General features: G+C 41.2%; 1 protein-coding gene across 1 annotated transcript in view; it reads left to right on the top strand.

Annotated features, from left to right (window-relative positions):
* The first annotated feature begins 1570 nt into the window (after nucleotides 1-1570).
* LOC138641943 (sodium channel protein type 5 subunit alpha-like) overlaps nucleotides 1571-16477 on the top strand; it is a 476947-nt gene continuing 462040 nt past the window's right edge. The window contains exon 1 of the mRNA XM_069729776.1: nucleotides 1571-2492. The gene's annotated coding sequence lies outside the window, so the exon portion shown is untranslated. The remainder of the gene's footprint in view (nucleotides 2493-16477) is intronic.

The raw sequence follows: 16477 nt of genomic DNA, 5'->3' as shown, positions 1-16477 counted from the left end.
CGTCACTATTCTCAGCACATAGACCTCTTTATATACAGGGATCCGTGAAAATGGCAGGATTCCAAAACAATGTCAGAGTGTGCCACTTATAGATATAGAAAAGCAAAAGAAGTCATGTGTCACTTATTAGCCTGTGTGCTGTTGGCTCAATACAATTAGTGTTTTATCAGCAGGAGATTATCACTGCCCAGATTGATGCTTCCGGGAGACCTGATCCAGCTCCGCCCCACCACTGATTAGCAGCTTACTGTTTACATATAAAGATGGCTGTGGGCGGGGTTAGCTTTCTGAGCTCTGCTATATGCTAAATGTAAAAACTCACAACTGCCGCCCCCAGTAAGCTAAGTGATACATCACTGGAATCGGGGTCTCTTTTCTTACGCAATGCTGCTTTCAGATGAAGTAGCCAAAACCTGGTGGCACATTCCCTTTAAGATGTATCTCCTGTGTGTACTGCAGTATCAGACAATCTGCTTAGTGTGACTATTTTGTAGGGCTGTACGCTATATACTTCTTCCCTCATTGTACGCTCCTTTTATAAATGATCTAGTCGATTGATCAGCGTCTTCCTGACCGCTCTTCGGTGTATACGTGTGAGGTGCAGAACTTATTGCAACCAATACATCGATTATAGGAGAGTTGATTAATATGATATCGATCTCCCAAAGGTCTAAAGAGAAGAAAAACTCCACAGAAAACAACATTTTATTATTTGACAATGTTCAGTGAATATAAAGCGCCGCGCACATAATCATAATACAGAATATGAGAATAATTTTACCCTATTGTGATTTCTGTACTTTTGATGAAGAAATCACTCCATTATCTACGTGTGGCAGTTTCACCCTAGACGTCAATGAAGACTGAGAAACAACATGCATGTGTCTGTGAGTTTTATCCCTTTTAGGGCTCTCTCGCGCGGGTGTACGTCCCCTGATGCGCGAGAATCGGATCAATTATGATAATGACGCTCAGCCTAAACTTTGAATCCGAGTCTGATCCGATTCTCTCGGGAACTTAATGTCTCCATCTTCTCCTTTGCCTCTGTGTGTGTATATCGGACTGCACTCGGATGACATCCAAATGCAGTCTGATGTTTCACTCACCGCCATAGACTTGTTATGGGTGCACATGATCTGATTATAGGATACATGCAATCAAAATGAGAGAAAAAATCACAGATCTGCATAAATAGATAAAACCTCAGCACTCGGAAGTCTAATGCATTAGTGGGAGCATATCCTTGGGGTACTGATTTTTTTTTTCTGTAAAGCTCTTCTAAAACTCTATTAAACGCTATATGAAACACCATATGGTTAATAATGTCTGCATACAGAAGAGTGCAGGGTCCGTATTCTGACATCTTTGCATGTCAGGAGCTGGTATATTAATGCACTGACTAGATAGCTAGTGGGAAATGTAATGCTAATTATAAATTAGCATATAGTCTTGGAAGTGTGCTGCATCTAGCATGATTTTTATTGCCAGGAACGTTCCAGCTGACAGCCGCTAGGTGGCGACATGACTCCAGCCTCCTGATGACTTCTCCATGAGTTGGTGTGGGAGGTTCAGAGCAGGGAGTGACTCCAGCGAGGAGCAGCTTCTTGCCTGACATCTCCCGAGTCCCCTGCTGTCCCTATTATAATGATTACATGGCAAAGCTCACACCTGCTCTGAGAATTTATTGTCAGGTGGAGGGAAGCGTGTGATTTCTGGATGACAGTCTAGCACTTTGATGCCACTAGCTGCCCAGGCTGAAGACAACAAAACTAGAGTTTTGCAAGACTTGTGGTTGATGTTTTAAAGTTTCTTATTGTGGATTGGTTATTGGTGGGGGCTGGAGACTTGATGAAGAAAGAAGTCTACCTGGTAAGTTGGCTACCTGGCTTGTGGTGAGATCCAGTGACTTCTGGTGACTTGAGGAGGTGAGCTGATGACTAACCTGGTCTTGTATTGACTGTAGCAACTAGAAGGTCAGAAAGGAACCTGGAGATGTTGGGTTCTAATGGGTGTCCACCTGGAAACTAAAGAACTGAAGGACCAAGGCTGGGAACCTTCACCACATTCATGCCCAGGGCTCTCAGTCTTGGAGGGAATTCCATCAAAAACTTGGATGACCAAATTGTTGGTGCCTGAGATGAGAAAGACCTCCCAGCTGTGGAAGTGTTGAAGGCATCTGCTCCTTCTCAGGGAGTGGTCACCTTGAGGCCAGTGCTGAGCTGCTGCTCAGAGATCACACATCACACAAGCCTCAGCAGGTAATTCATGCTCCTCTCATCTACCCCCTCTGGACCAGCATAGGGCAGCAGCAGGGGCTGGTGGAGGAGGAGGAGGAGGACTACCCCTCATATTGTGCCTCCCACAAAAGCAACATGAGCTGGCTCTTTAATTGGACTAAACACCAGGGCTAGAGCAGAACAGTTTGTGGACTTTATCCCAGAATTTGTTATCTGCAGATCTAGGCAACTCCAGATACCTACTGGACAATCACTGTAAGTATCTGATCCTCCTGTATGCTTCTGTAGTGGGGGCAGCATTGGCTTCTGGGGTCCGGCTCATCCAGGACACTCACCAACTACTTCAGTGATTAAATTAGCATTTGTTCAATACAAATGTCCTTGACCTTCAAGCTTTAGTAAACTTGTCTAAGGAGCTTACTGTCACTGAACATTCATACCTGTCCGGTCAGAGGTGGGATAGAGCATGGAATAATAGATGTATAACATGTATCTATGTGACCGTGTAATACAGGAGCAAAGGACATGCTCTAACAGTGACTGTCAGCTTCCAGGGGGAATTACAATGATTACTATTCAATTAGATTACATGGGATGGGGCAAAAGAGCAGCAGAAGTTGTGATCCAGCTGCACAGTACAGAGGTCATCCTGCCATGTGAGTATGGACTGAATTATGTGCAGCATCTGCTGGTGTCCTCCATGAAGGACCTCATCTGGGGATGGAAGGAGCTGTCATTGCCAGCAGTGATCGGGTCACACTGGGAGCACTGCGATTAGTGTGCAATCAGCATATTATTACAACTAACATTATACTATTGTTATAAGTAATAATAATGGGATTCGTTCCATCTCTGCTCCTTTCAATAACTGTAATAATATTTTAGCATGATGCGGATGTGTCATTGCTACTGGTGATACTTAGTCATACTGTTATAGTACTATTATTATCACTACCACTTCTCAACCTGCTACAATTACTACTATTACACAAGAAATATCACAACTACTACTACATTATTGCTCTTTATGCTATTATTCTACCACTACAACCACTATTATATGATTAGATCTTAACATCACTGAAATTCTTCTCCTTCCTCTTCTTCTTCCTCTTATTCTTCCTCTTCTTCTCCTTCTCCTTCTTCATCTTCCTCTTCTTCTCCCTCATCTTCCTTTTCTTCTTCCTCTTCTTCCTCCTCTTCTTCCTGCTCTTCCTCTTCTTCTTCCTCTTCTTCCTTTTCTTCTTCCTCCGCTTCTTCTTCTTCTTCTTCTTCCTTTTCTTCTTCCTCCGCTTCTTCTTCTTCTTCTTCTTCTTCTTCTTTTTCTTCTTCCTTTTCTTCTTCTTTTTCTTGTTCCTTTTCTTCTTCTTCCTTTTCTTCTTCTTCTTCCTTTTCTTCTTCTTCTTCTTCTTCCTTTTCTTCTTCTTCCTCTTCTTCCTTTTCTTCTTCCTCCGCTTCTTCTTCTTCTTCTTCTTCTTCCTTTTCTTCTTCCTCCGCTTCTTCTTCTTCTTCTTTTTCTTCTTCCTTTTCATCTTCTTCCTTTTCTTCTTCTTTTTCTTGTTCCTTTTCTTCTTCTTCCTTTTCTTCTTCTTCTTCTTCTTCTTCTTCTTCTTCTTCTTCTTCTTCTTTTTCTTCTTCCTTTTCTTCTTCTTCCTTTTCTTCTTCTTTTTCTTGTTCCTTTTCTTCTTCTTCTTCCTTTTCTTCCTCTTCTTCCTTTTCTTCTTCTTCTTCTTCCTTTTCTTCTTCTTCCTCCTTTTCTTCTTCTTCCTCCTTTTCTTCTTCTTCTTCTTCTTCTTCCTTTTCTTCTTCTTCTTCTTCTTCTTCTTCTTCTTCTTCTTCTTCCTTTTCTTCTTCTTCTTTTTCTTCTTCCTTTTCTTCTTCTTCTTCCTTTTCTTCTTCTTTTTCTTGTTCCTTTTCTTCTTCTTCTTCTCCTTAACCTTCGTCTTCTTCTTTTTGACCAACTATTACTACTATACTAACTTTCTCTGTAATATTATTATTACTCCTATAATAATTTACACAAATGCTTTGTAGTTTTTTTTAATACACCCTCTTATGTCTAATATTTAAAAAAATAATGTATTATTATTATTTATTAGTTATTTTGACTGTTATTAGAATGTATTTGCTGATTTATTTAAGAGCAGTGTGCAGTGCGATTGGATACATCAGAGATATAAAAATAGGATGCTAAAGAAGAGTTGATTGAAATATTACTGATAGTAGAAATAATGATGTTTGCATCTTTTTCTTTGATGATTGATGTACGCCATAATCTTGTGTCAATAGTTAATGCCGCTCACTTAAGGAAACACTTAGTGGATGTAGACAGGACATCATATCAGACTGTATTGTGAAGAGTGCATATCGATTATTGCTTTGCCATGCAGCAGACTGAAGAGTTATCAGTATGGCATCTGGTTTCCTCTTTGCACTTACTACATTAGTAGTGAGGGGGATTTGGTGAATACAGTAGTACATTGCAAACAATCCGGCTGTGGAGTGATGCCTATGCGGGGGGTGTTACAGTGACTTCAGATGGAACGGCGGAACGTGTAATGTCATTCTTTTCATTCTGCCCAGTGGTAAGTATCAGAGTTCAGGAGGTTCACCTGCAGTCCTATGTAACATCAGAGTTAGGACATGGTGAAATTAGCAATTTCTAGTCTCTGCTAAGCGCATATGTGTTTAGTCTGTAGTTACATAGAAATGAAATATTCTGTGTTGGTGTCAGATCTGTTTATCTGATAAAAAGCCAGTAACGCATTATTAAATTGTATTGCCGGCTACGTGCATGCTGGGAAATGGTAATCAATCTGTGCAAAACAGGGAGTGTGGAGTTTTGTGTTTCCACTGATTAAACCCCCTGCAGATTATGCTGCTGCTTTATGTATATAAATATATATATATATGTGTGTATGTATATACTGTGTATATATATATATATATATATATATATATATATATATATATATGTGTATGTTGAGCACTAAGTTGTACTAGGACTTTGTACGTGTAACTATTTTTGTAATAATGAGAATCAGGAGTAGATCTAATCCTGAACCCACAAAGTAATTTCCTTTATTATCGCACAAAGATGTTGGTTTGGAAATGGAAAGGTGCAGATTGAATTCAGATATTTGGATCATTAGTTGTTAAAAAAAATGTTTTGTTTTACATCACCGAAATATATCCCCGGAGAGCAGGTGGATGGAATGTTAATTGCGATCTGCTTCCTGCTCTCTGTTCCCGCCTGGTTTCAGTGGCTCTTTGTACTTTATTTAGGATAAATCGTCCCTCAGGACAAGGTTTTTTTTTTACCTGAGGAGTCTCTGGTGCCCAAATTAAAGCCCCCTGGGTGTAGCGGTGTGCTCAGCCCAGACATGACTATCGCTATGTTTTTCCATTATAAGATTGGTGGGTTTTTTCTACGGCCTTTGTCATTTTAGTTTCATCATGCTAGAACAATGACGCTATTTCCGGTGAGAAACACGGGAATCTATTTCCGAGTGGACGTAGAATATCTGCCCCACTCCTGAAGTGTTTGGTGCTCTAAGGCCCTGAGTCATCCAGACCGGTGCTCTGCACGTGAGTCTTGCCGAACATTAAGATCTGACAAATTTCGGTGCCCACCTCTTAATGAATGGGCACATCTTTCAGCTGTCATGTGCCACCACAATAAATGGACACCGGTCAGGGACCGACGTTCAGTTCTGTCATAATTTATGGCGCTTTCGATGGCCGCTCTCAGCCACGTCCTCCCTCCAGCCAGAGATCCCTCTTCTGTTAAAAAAAAATTGGCCAAGATTAGTATAAAAATTCCAAAATCACTAAATCATTGCTCAGCTATGCCTTGCAAAGGTAGAAAACTGGCAGAAACTGATTGGTAAATATGTCCCTAAGCTTTAGCTCGGATCTGTAGCATTAGCGTGTAGGTCTTGATCTTTGGAGATCTGGAATTTTCGAGGAGTCACTGTAAAAGTAAAAAAAAAATCTCCAATGTTTATTGACAAGAAAAAAGCTGCAGGAAACCTTTCAATCATGGTCAGATTTTGGGGACAGTCACAGCTTTTTTCCCTGTAAGTAAACACTGATGTTGTAAAGCATTGTTCCCCAACTCCAGTGCTCAAGAGCCACCAACAGGTCATGTTTTCAGGATTTCCTTAGTATGGCCCAGGTGATTGAACTATTGCCTGTGCAGGTGATGCAATTATCACCTGGGCAATGCTAAGGAAATCCTGAAATCATGACCTGTTGGTGGCTCTTGAGGACCGGAGTTGGGGAACACTGTAAGTGTCCCTGGGGTTTTATCTTCACGACTGGTGGATGATGGCGTGAGTTCACGCGATGTGGATTGTGTTGCAGAACGTTCTCCAGCTCAACATTCATCTCTCTAGAACAATTACTTTTAGTCGCCCCTTAAGTTAAATGACCCCTTTAGCTCTTCTACATCTGAAAATGAAGGTGATATATTAAGTTATTTTGGTAACTCCGGGATCATCGTATATAGGTATCACTATGATTGTGGATGGTGTGGCCAGACTTTCGGGTGGTAGCGCATATTGGAGAGGTCCGGTAGGATTTGAGGTGTTACACTTATCATCCTGCCTTAGACCAGATTGAATTACAAGACTGAACTCATCTGTTCTTTCCACTCTTTGCACACTGGCACTGATGCCCAATCTTGGAAAAATAATATGCTGATGGGCAGTCAAGTGTGAACGCATCACAGCAATGTGGTCTAAGTGGGTGAGAGGTTCCTCACCACCGGACCGAAGTGGCCACTGGATAAAGACATCAATTCATGAGATTTTTTATGGCTTCTACTTGCTCTGCAGTAAATGATGACGGTAATTTACAGAATGCTTTATAGGATAGTTTTTTTTTGTATGATTAAATAAATAAAAAATACTAAAAACTTTCATTATCAATGAATAATGCATACCTGTAGTTTGCTTTGGGGTAGTCATGGTTCTTGCATTGCTTAATTCATATTGTTATGTGAAAGGTGATTAATGTTAGATTGGGTGGATGTGACCCTTGGGACTCCCAAGAAACATTTCCGGGAGGTTTCGCCAGTCCAAGCACCAGAGATCTGGCAGCTTTTTTTTAGGATTGTGAATGGTCCCCGCTTTTCTCAGCCTCCATACGTACAGTCATAAAGAATTGACAACGATGCCTTTACTTTATAGAGTATATTGTAGATATGTGTAATACTAAAAAAGTAATCCAAAGACTAAAACGCCAACAATTCACTGGGAACCTCTCTTGTAAATGCGTTTTTACTATGAGAGTTTTCAATAGAAAATAAAGTAGTTGGAACTATCAGTATTTCATCAGTGTTTAGTCAGTTGTTACCATCAGTATTTTATCAGTGTTTGGTCAGATATTACCATCAGTATTTCATTAGAGTTTGGTCAGTTGTTACCATCAGTATTTCATCAGTGTTTGGTCAGATGTTACCATCAGTATTTCATCAGAGTTTGGTCCGTTGTTACCATCAGTATTTCATCAGAGTTTGGTCAGTTATTACCATCAGTATTTCATCAGTGTTTGGTCCGTTGTTACCATCAGCATTTCATCAGAGTTTGGTCAGTTATTACCATCAGTATTTCATCAGAGTTTGGTCCGTTGTTACCATCAGTATTTCATCAGTGTTTGGTCAGTTATTACCATCAGTATTTCATCAGTGTTTGGTCAGTTATTACCATCAGTATTTCATCAGTGTTTGGTGAGTTGTTACCATCAGTATTTCATCAGTGTTTGGTCAGTTGTTACCATCAGTATTTCATCAGAGTTTGGTCCGTTGTTACCATCAGTATTTCATCAGTGTTTGGTCAGTTGTTACCATCAGTATTTAATCAGAGTTTGGTCAGTTGTTATCATCAGTATTTCATCAGAGTTTGGTCAGTTGTTACCATCAGTATTTCATCAGTGTTTGGTCAGATGTTACCATCAGTATTTCATCAGAGTTTGGTCAGTTGTTACCATCAGTATTTCATCAGAGTTTGGTCAGTTGTTACCATCAGTATTTCATCAGTGTTTTGTCAGTTGTTACCATCAGTATTTCATCAGTGTTTGGTCAGATGTTACCATCAGTATTTCATCAGTGTTTGCTCAGTTGTTACCATCAGTATTTCATCAGAGTTTGGTCCGTTGTTACCATCAGTATTTCATCAGAGTTTGGTCAGTTATTACCATCAGTATTTTATCAGAGTTTGGTCCGTTGTTACCATCAGTATTTCATCAGTGTTTGGTCAGATGTTACCATCAGTATTTCATCAGTGTTTGGTCAGATGTTACCATCAGTATTTCATCAGAGTTTGGTCCGTTGTTACCATCAGTATTTCATCAGAGTTTGGTCAGTTATTACCATCAGTATTTTATCAGAGTTTGGTCCGTTGTTACCATCAGTATTTCATCAGTGTTTGCTCAGTTGTTACCATCAGTATTTCATCAGTGTTTGGTCAGATGTTACCATCAGTATTTCATCAGTGTTTGGTCAGATGTTACCATCAGTATTTCATCAGTGTTTGGTCCGTTGTTACCATCAGTATTTCATCAGTGTTTGCTCAGTTGTTACCATCAGTATTTCATCAGTGTTTGGTCAGATGTTACCATCAGTATTTCATCAGTGTTTGGTCAGTTGTTACCATCAGTATTTCATCAGTGTTTGGTCAGTTGTCAGCTTTTACCGTCAGTAATTTTCATGGATGAATAAATGAATTGCAGAGCTTCTTCTCCCCATAGCAGTGTAAATCATGGAGAGCACTCAGATTGGTCAATGATGCCACTTATGTGCTTTGTGGACCTATAGACTTGTATGGATCATTTTCATCTGTGACTGCTATAAAAAAAATGTTTGTGATTTGTTTGCCTACATGTGAACAGCCCCATAGATTATAATGGCTATGTATTTTCTCTTGTAGAAACATGGATAGAATACGTACATCTCAGTGAGGCCAAGGGGCATCTGTCAGTGTGATCAGCCTTCGTAAGCTTCTATATGGGAATGCGGCTCAGTGAATCTGGCACAGATATCTTTCAGTTCATATGCATGTAAGAAAATTGTGCATTTCGTGGGAACTAATCATTGGATTGCAGATATCAAGGTATCATTGTATTCAGCTTCCTATGACCAGCGTGCCCACATAGACGGCTTAGGAGGGATGATCCTACTGACAGATTCCCTTTAATTGAATTGTGAGAAATCAGCTGTTACAGCCATAATATGGACCAATCTAAATGATGCCTTAGATTGGAGATACTATTAGGCCGGAGTCACACAACCGTACAATACGGATCGCATAGTAATCTGCCCAGTGTTACTCTATGGGGCAATCCAGATCAGCGTGGTTTTTCTCCATCGTATTCGGCGTGCGTGTGAAATCACAGCATGCTGCGATCGGCACAGAGACTCGGCCGAGACTCGTCTCACTTGCACCCATATGTAACATCCGAGTGCAGTGCGATATGCGCCGACGCCGACAGCGGATGAGATGGAGAAACTAATTTCTCCGCCTCTTCCACAGCTGTGCTCCTCCCTGTGCGAGAGGATCCGATGCATCCGATGCCATACGCTAGTGTGACTCCGGCCTTAGACTAAAGTTATGATACAGAATAAATACCAAATCAATATTCTTATGCAGCATACAGTGCTAACAGAGGTGTAATGTGAAGCTTCTGGACACCAATCCAGTATCCATCACGTCATTTACCTTTTCTAGTAATACCGTTTTTTTCCTGTGACCTTTACATTCCCTAAGAAACCAGGGCCCGGGTGTGTCCACAACAGCCCCCCGATGCCTATAGTTACCCCACTGAAGTTCACCTGTGTGTGAGGAAGATATATGATATATGGAGGCAATATTGAAGACTTTTTAATTGCATGACTGACTTCTAAGAATTCAGTGCTAATGACTGCCTCGAGTCAAATTGTCATTATTTCCCTGGAATCTTAAGTATTTATCTCTTAGGAGTCCTGACCTTAATCAATCAAGAAGAATACCTGGAAAATGAAATGTTGCCAAATATTCACCGATGGCTGCTCAGTAGAAGAGTTGACAAATCTGTAATTTTTGCTTTCTGCATCAAGGAGAGAGTATTCTAAGAAGAGATCCTGAATGACCTGGCATTTACTGTACATCTTTTTAATTATCTTGATTGCTGCATAAAAAGATGGCTGTTCTTGGTTCTGGGAGTGGAGAGATGGCCTGCCATGCATTTGCCATGTCTCTCCAACTAAGGGCTAGTGCACACAACCATATAACTCGGACGAGTGCTATCCACTGTTTTGGTGGACAGCACTTGTCCCCATGTTATTTCATGGAGCTGTGCACACGTTTGAATTTTTCCTCAAACCAAGGAGAGGAGAAGTACTTAGCATGCACGATTTGCCTCCAAAAATCGGATGGCACTCACCTATTTATCTCTACGGGTGAGTGGAAAACATCAGTCTGCACTAGGATGACGTCCGATTTTCACACACTGACATTACGGAGAAGGTGGAGACACTTTTTTTTCTCTTTCCACCTCTGAGAAGATCAGATCACACTCTGATCAATCGGATTGATTGTCCCTGATGGAGAAAAAACTGCTGTCTGCACTTGCCCTGATTGTTATCGGAGTCCCGAACACAGGCAGGAGTATTTGCTTCATCCTGTGGATATAACTAGTGATGAGCAAATATACTCGTTGCTCGGGTATTCCCGAACATGCTCGGGTGGTCTCCCGAGTATTTGTTAGTGTTCGGAGATTTAGTTTTCATCACCACAGCTGAATGATTTACAGCTACTAGCCAGCTTGATTATATTTGAGGATTCCCTTGCAACAGGCAACCCCCACTTGTGCTCAGCCTGGCTAGTAGCTGTAAATCATTCCGCTGAGGCGATGAAAACTAAATCTCCGAACACTTACAAATCCTCGGAGATCACCAGAGCGTGCTCGGGAAAACCAGAGCAACGAGTATACTCGCTCATCGCTAGATATAACATAAATGCTTCTTGTGTAACAACTAGTGATGAGTGAATGTGTTCGGAAAAGGTGTTATCCATGCATGCTTGGGTGCTAACCGAGTGACTTTGACGTGCTCGAATAATATGCTCAAGTCCCCGCAGCTGTGTGTCTCGCGGCTCTTCGACAGCCGTAATACATGCAGGGATTGACTAACAAACAGGCAATCTCCGCATGTGTTGGGCCTGTTGAAGAGCCACGAGACATGCAGCCGACGGGACTTGAGCATATTTTTCGAGCAGGTCGAAGACGCTCGGTTAGCACAAAAGCATGCACGGATAACACCTTATTCGAGCACGTTCGCTCATCACTAGAAACAACCTTTTAAGTAAAACTAAAAAGCCTTGAGGTTTATGAAGAAAAATACCATGAAAAGCTCTGACAGATTTCTGAAAAACAAACCTGCCATAAACCCAAAGACTATTTGTAGAGATATTTATATATTTCCGAAAGATTAACAACAAATATCTCGCCGCAGCAATTTTGGCTTATAAAAATGCATGAGAAGAACTAAAAAAATGCGCTTGAAGGCTGGCTGAGACCGGCCTGGGTGACGTTATTGAGCCACAGAGCACTTACTACAATTAGGACAGGGCTCCAAGGCTTTTTTAAACGTGTTTGAAATCACACAACTTTTTGCAACTTTAGCACCCATAGGACTGAATAACACCGTACAGAATATGTGACCTGATTTTTCCAACACAATAAATACTCCTGTGTGTCAATCAAGTCTCCTCTGTCGACCAAAAGCAGTAAAGCTATAGCTCAAGATGCTACTGAAGATAGGGGTCACATTTTAGAACTTGGAGTAAAATCCAGACTTTAACAAATATTAAGAATTATTAATATACAGTAAAATGCAGAATTGGATGTAGGGATGACATAGGATGTTATTAGTTTGCAGCCTCCCTATTAATCATTTTCCAATTTCATATTTCCAGTAAACTCATACCCTTTGTCAGAGCGATCCGAAATATATCCATACATAGATGTATCTGAGATTCTTCCTGCTTTTAAATGCCAGTTCAGATTTATTGTTCACTTTCTTGGCACAATCACATAAGATGGGTTATGTTGGACAGACTACAGTGTCTCTGAATGACATTGATAGTTTAATAGGGTATTTTAGCCTGTGATGTTATATGATTTATTGTTCAGGTCTTGCGTCTCCTGAACCATGTGTAAGGCCACAAACTGTTCAATCTTACATGAGCCCGAGTTTCACCAGTAGGCTATGTGCACATGGAATTATTTTTGGGGAGTTCATCTGCCTTAAAAAAATGCCTTAAAATGTGTGGAATCTGCTCCCAACTAGGCACTGTCCAATCTAGAGGCCGCAAGGCAAAAAAAACCTCTCTACAACGCCGATTTAGGATACAAAAAATTTCTCTAAAAACACCCCTTGGGTATGTGCACACGACGTCTTTTAAATTCAGGGGAACTTGCCGAGCTTTTCAAACAGAAGACGCTCCAGGAGACTGTCTTTGTGTTGATGATGTTGTTTTTTTTTTTATTTGTCGTGTCAACAGCATTTTTCTGATGGTTTTACCTGCCAGTATATTTTTTGGGAAGGTTGTCCCATGGTTTGTGTGTCATATTTTTTATTGTTATTTTTCCCGTTTTTTTCCACTCTCTTGAAATGAAGAAACCAACGGGATTTTGTTAAATGTGTAAGCAGGAGGAAATTAGGAGCAATCAGGTCTAAAATTTAAAAAGGAATTTATTGTTCACACGAAAAATCACAAAATTTTTAACACTAAGTAGAAACAATCGGAAATAATCAATAATGACAAGATTCAATGCAGGAGAAAGTACCATACAGGAAAAGGACTCCAATAAATATTCCTAACCCATTTTGTGCAAATATTGCTTTTAGTAAGGTGCAAGTGCAATCATACATAGCACATCAATGGCAGCCAACGTTACCCTGCAGTAGTGTATCAGCGCATTCAGTCATATAGACATCATATAGATAGCAGGGAATCCATGGTGCTTACCAAAGATAGGAATAGTCCTAGACCGGGTGTGGATGCCCCAACACCCAACAGTCCCCGATGCGCGTTTCGCGGGTAACTGGACCCGCTTTATCAAGGATTTTGTTAAAGCAAAATTGATAGCAAAATGCTCCAAAACATCATCCGGGCACTTTTTGAGCTTTCCCCCTGACTTGTATTGTAAAATTTCTAGGGAAAAATGCCATAAGAATGGGCCAGTCAGCTTATTTCACCCCTTCCCATTTTTAGAATCCAGCAGTGGTTAAGGGACGTTAAAAATCCTGAAGATATGCACACTGAGTCGTTTTTACATAGTAATACATATGTTTATGCTTTAGCTTGTTTTCTGCCTGAAAAAGACGTTGACTTGTGTGCACATACCCCAAAGAAGGGACGTCTGTGCATATGTATATCCTGACTGGGATTCCAAAAATTGTCATAGAGTGAAATATTTGGGATATTACATGTTTTAAACTTGCTTTTTTTAATTTCACCCCTGAAATAGTATCACTAATGTATTTATCAGTCATTTTCTGACATTGACTAAAAGTATAGAAGATCTATAAATGTATTTTGACTATTATAATCTATGGTGATGTTAGTCAGAAACTCCCGGTGACATGTCTAATTGTTATTTTATAGGCAAGTGTGGGTTTGTCAACATTAGCTATATGTCCTCCTAACATGTAAGCTTCTACTCTGCCCTACTTAAATACATTTTCTACATATTTTGTTGGGTGTGAGAACTTATTTTTGACTATGTATAATGACAATGCCCTTTGAGAGGATTATCATTCTAGAAACCATTTTTTTCCAGTGTAATATTGGGAGGTTCTCTGGTATCTACGTATTAACCTGTATATCTGCAGACATCTTTGCAGAAGAAAGTGTAAGAAATTCTATAGTACAGTACTTGTGGAAGGTTACACTTTTTTTTGGAAGGAAATAAGTTTTAGAAAAAGTTGTTTTGAATTGTGATATCAGTCAAAGGCATATTTGTCCTGACCCGAACATGTCTGGGTCTTCTCAGTTTGGAGTCTTTTGTCCTGGACTCTGCTGTGGGCATTTACTGACATGATTGGCTCTCTGGTATGTAGCTTTCATGCCCTGTGGCTAAGGTGTAGATTACAGGTCAGGTGTCCATTACCTGGCCTCTACACGTCTCTACATTTTACTGTCAGGACTGGACTCCTGGACAGACTGTCATGTTATGACTTGAAGAAACAATTAGTGGTCTTCATTTCACTACTATTTCTAGAATACAGCTGCACTATCCTAGATTTCTGTCTTTGTCCTTATGAGCCACATAGTCCTAAATGACCAGGATATTTCGGGTAAAAGGAACACTTATGTAAGGCTAAGTTAACATCTTACTTGAAGGCCCCATTAGGAGCCTCCATCATAATTTCATCAAAAAGAAAAGACAGCATTTTTTTTCCCAGTAAAATGATAAATGGCAAAGTCCATAACGGAAACCTGAAAGACCCCAAAATTTCTCTTTACTGCTCTATGGTGAATCAAGCCAAAAAACCCAAAAATACTAACATAAATGTGCACCAAGCCTAAAACTGAATATTAGAGTTCATCAAAATTATTTGCAGGACCATGATCCAGTGGCCAAATCAGGAAGTCCATGGCTGGAAGAAGACCAGAGAACTGCGAAACTTGTAGTCATGCAGCCAAGTAATAAAAAGAGGTGTCGGGGATGTCACAGGTAGTAGGAGTTAGGGCTCATTCACTCATCTGATTTTCACGTACAAATGTATCTGTGTTTTTCACAGACAGTACTCGTGCCTAATGGGCTGTGTACATGTCCAATTTTATTTTTCCCTTGGACCAATTGATCTGCGAAAAATATCAGAGACATGTCTGATTTTGATTCGCGGGTTGGATCAAAATCATCAATGCAAGTCTATGTGTCCGTGAAAAAATTGGATTGCACTTGGATGAGTGTGGGAAAATTTTTTTTTTTTCACAGACTGTCAGAAAGGAGAAGGTGGAGAAATTTTTTTTCTTCACGTGTGAGAAAAACTGATGACACTCGGACCACACTCTGATCAAAGTCTGATCAGAATAATCGGTCCATTTTTATCATACATGGAAAATACTGACGTCCAAATGAGGCCTTAGGCCTGTCCCACACGTCCAGATAATTCCGGTACTGGAAAAATCGGTACCGGAGTTATCCGTGTCCGTGAGCTCATGTAGGCCATCCGTGTGGCACACGTGCGACACACGTGTGCCGCCCATGTGCTGACTGGGTACCACACAGAGCGTGCAGGAGACAGCGCTAGAGATAAGCGCTGTCCCCTGCATCTGGTGCTGAAGCGGCCATTCATATCTTCTCTCCAGCAGCGTTCGCTGGCTAGAAGATATGAAAAATCCTTTTTTTTTTTTTCGTGTTTAAAATAAAGATCCCTGTCCCCACCCCCCTCCCACCCCCTGTGCACCCCCCCCCGCTGTTAATAAAATACTCACCCGGCTCCCTCGCAGCGTCCTGTCCTCGCCGCACCTTCTCCTGTATGAGCGGTCACGTGGGGCCGCCGATTACAGTCATGAATATGTGGCTCCACCCCTATGGGAGGTGGAGCCGCATATTCATGACTGTAATCGGCGGCACCACGTGACCGCTCATACAGGAGAAGCTGGTGCTGAGAGGACGCTGGGAGGGAGCCGGGTGAGTATTTTATTAACAGTGGGCGGGCGCACAGGGGGTGGGAGGGGACAGGGATCTTTATTTTAAACACGAAAAAAAAAAAAAAAGGATTTTTCATATCTTCGCTACAGCGAACGCTGCTGGAGAGAAGATATGAATGGCGGCTTCAGCACCACGTGGGGGGACAGTGCTTACTGTAGCGCTGTCTCCTGCATGGCACACGGACTGCACACGGACAGCGTCCGTGTGCGGTTCGTGTTTTACACGGACCCATTGACTTTAATGGGTCCATGTAATCCGTGCGCTCCCACAAACACTGACATGTCTCCGTGTTTTGCACACGGACACACGGTCCGTGAAAACACGCTGACATGTGCAGAGACACATTGATTTCAATGTGTCTAGGTGAGTCAGTGTCTCCGGTACGTGAGGAAACTGTCACCTCACGTACCGGAGCTACTGATGTGTGAAACCGGCCTTAGGCCGAGGTCACACTTACCATATGGAAAATCAGTCCGAGTCTCCCTGCTGAGAGTCGCACGAGTGTTCTCTGTATGGTCATCTGTGTGTAATCCATT

Source organism: Ranitomeya imitator, chromosome 6, assembly GCF_032444005.1.
Source record: "Ranitomeya imitator isolate aRanImi1 chromosome 6, aRanImi1.pri, whole genome shotgun sequence".
Lineage (NCBI taxonomy): Eukaryota > Metazoa > Chordata > Amphibia > Anura > Dendrobatidae > Ranitomeya > Ranitomeya imitator.
The sequence above is the reverse complement of the archived record's forward strand: the minus strand, read 5'-3'. Positions and strand labels throughout refer to the sequence as shown.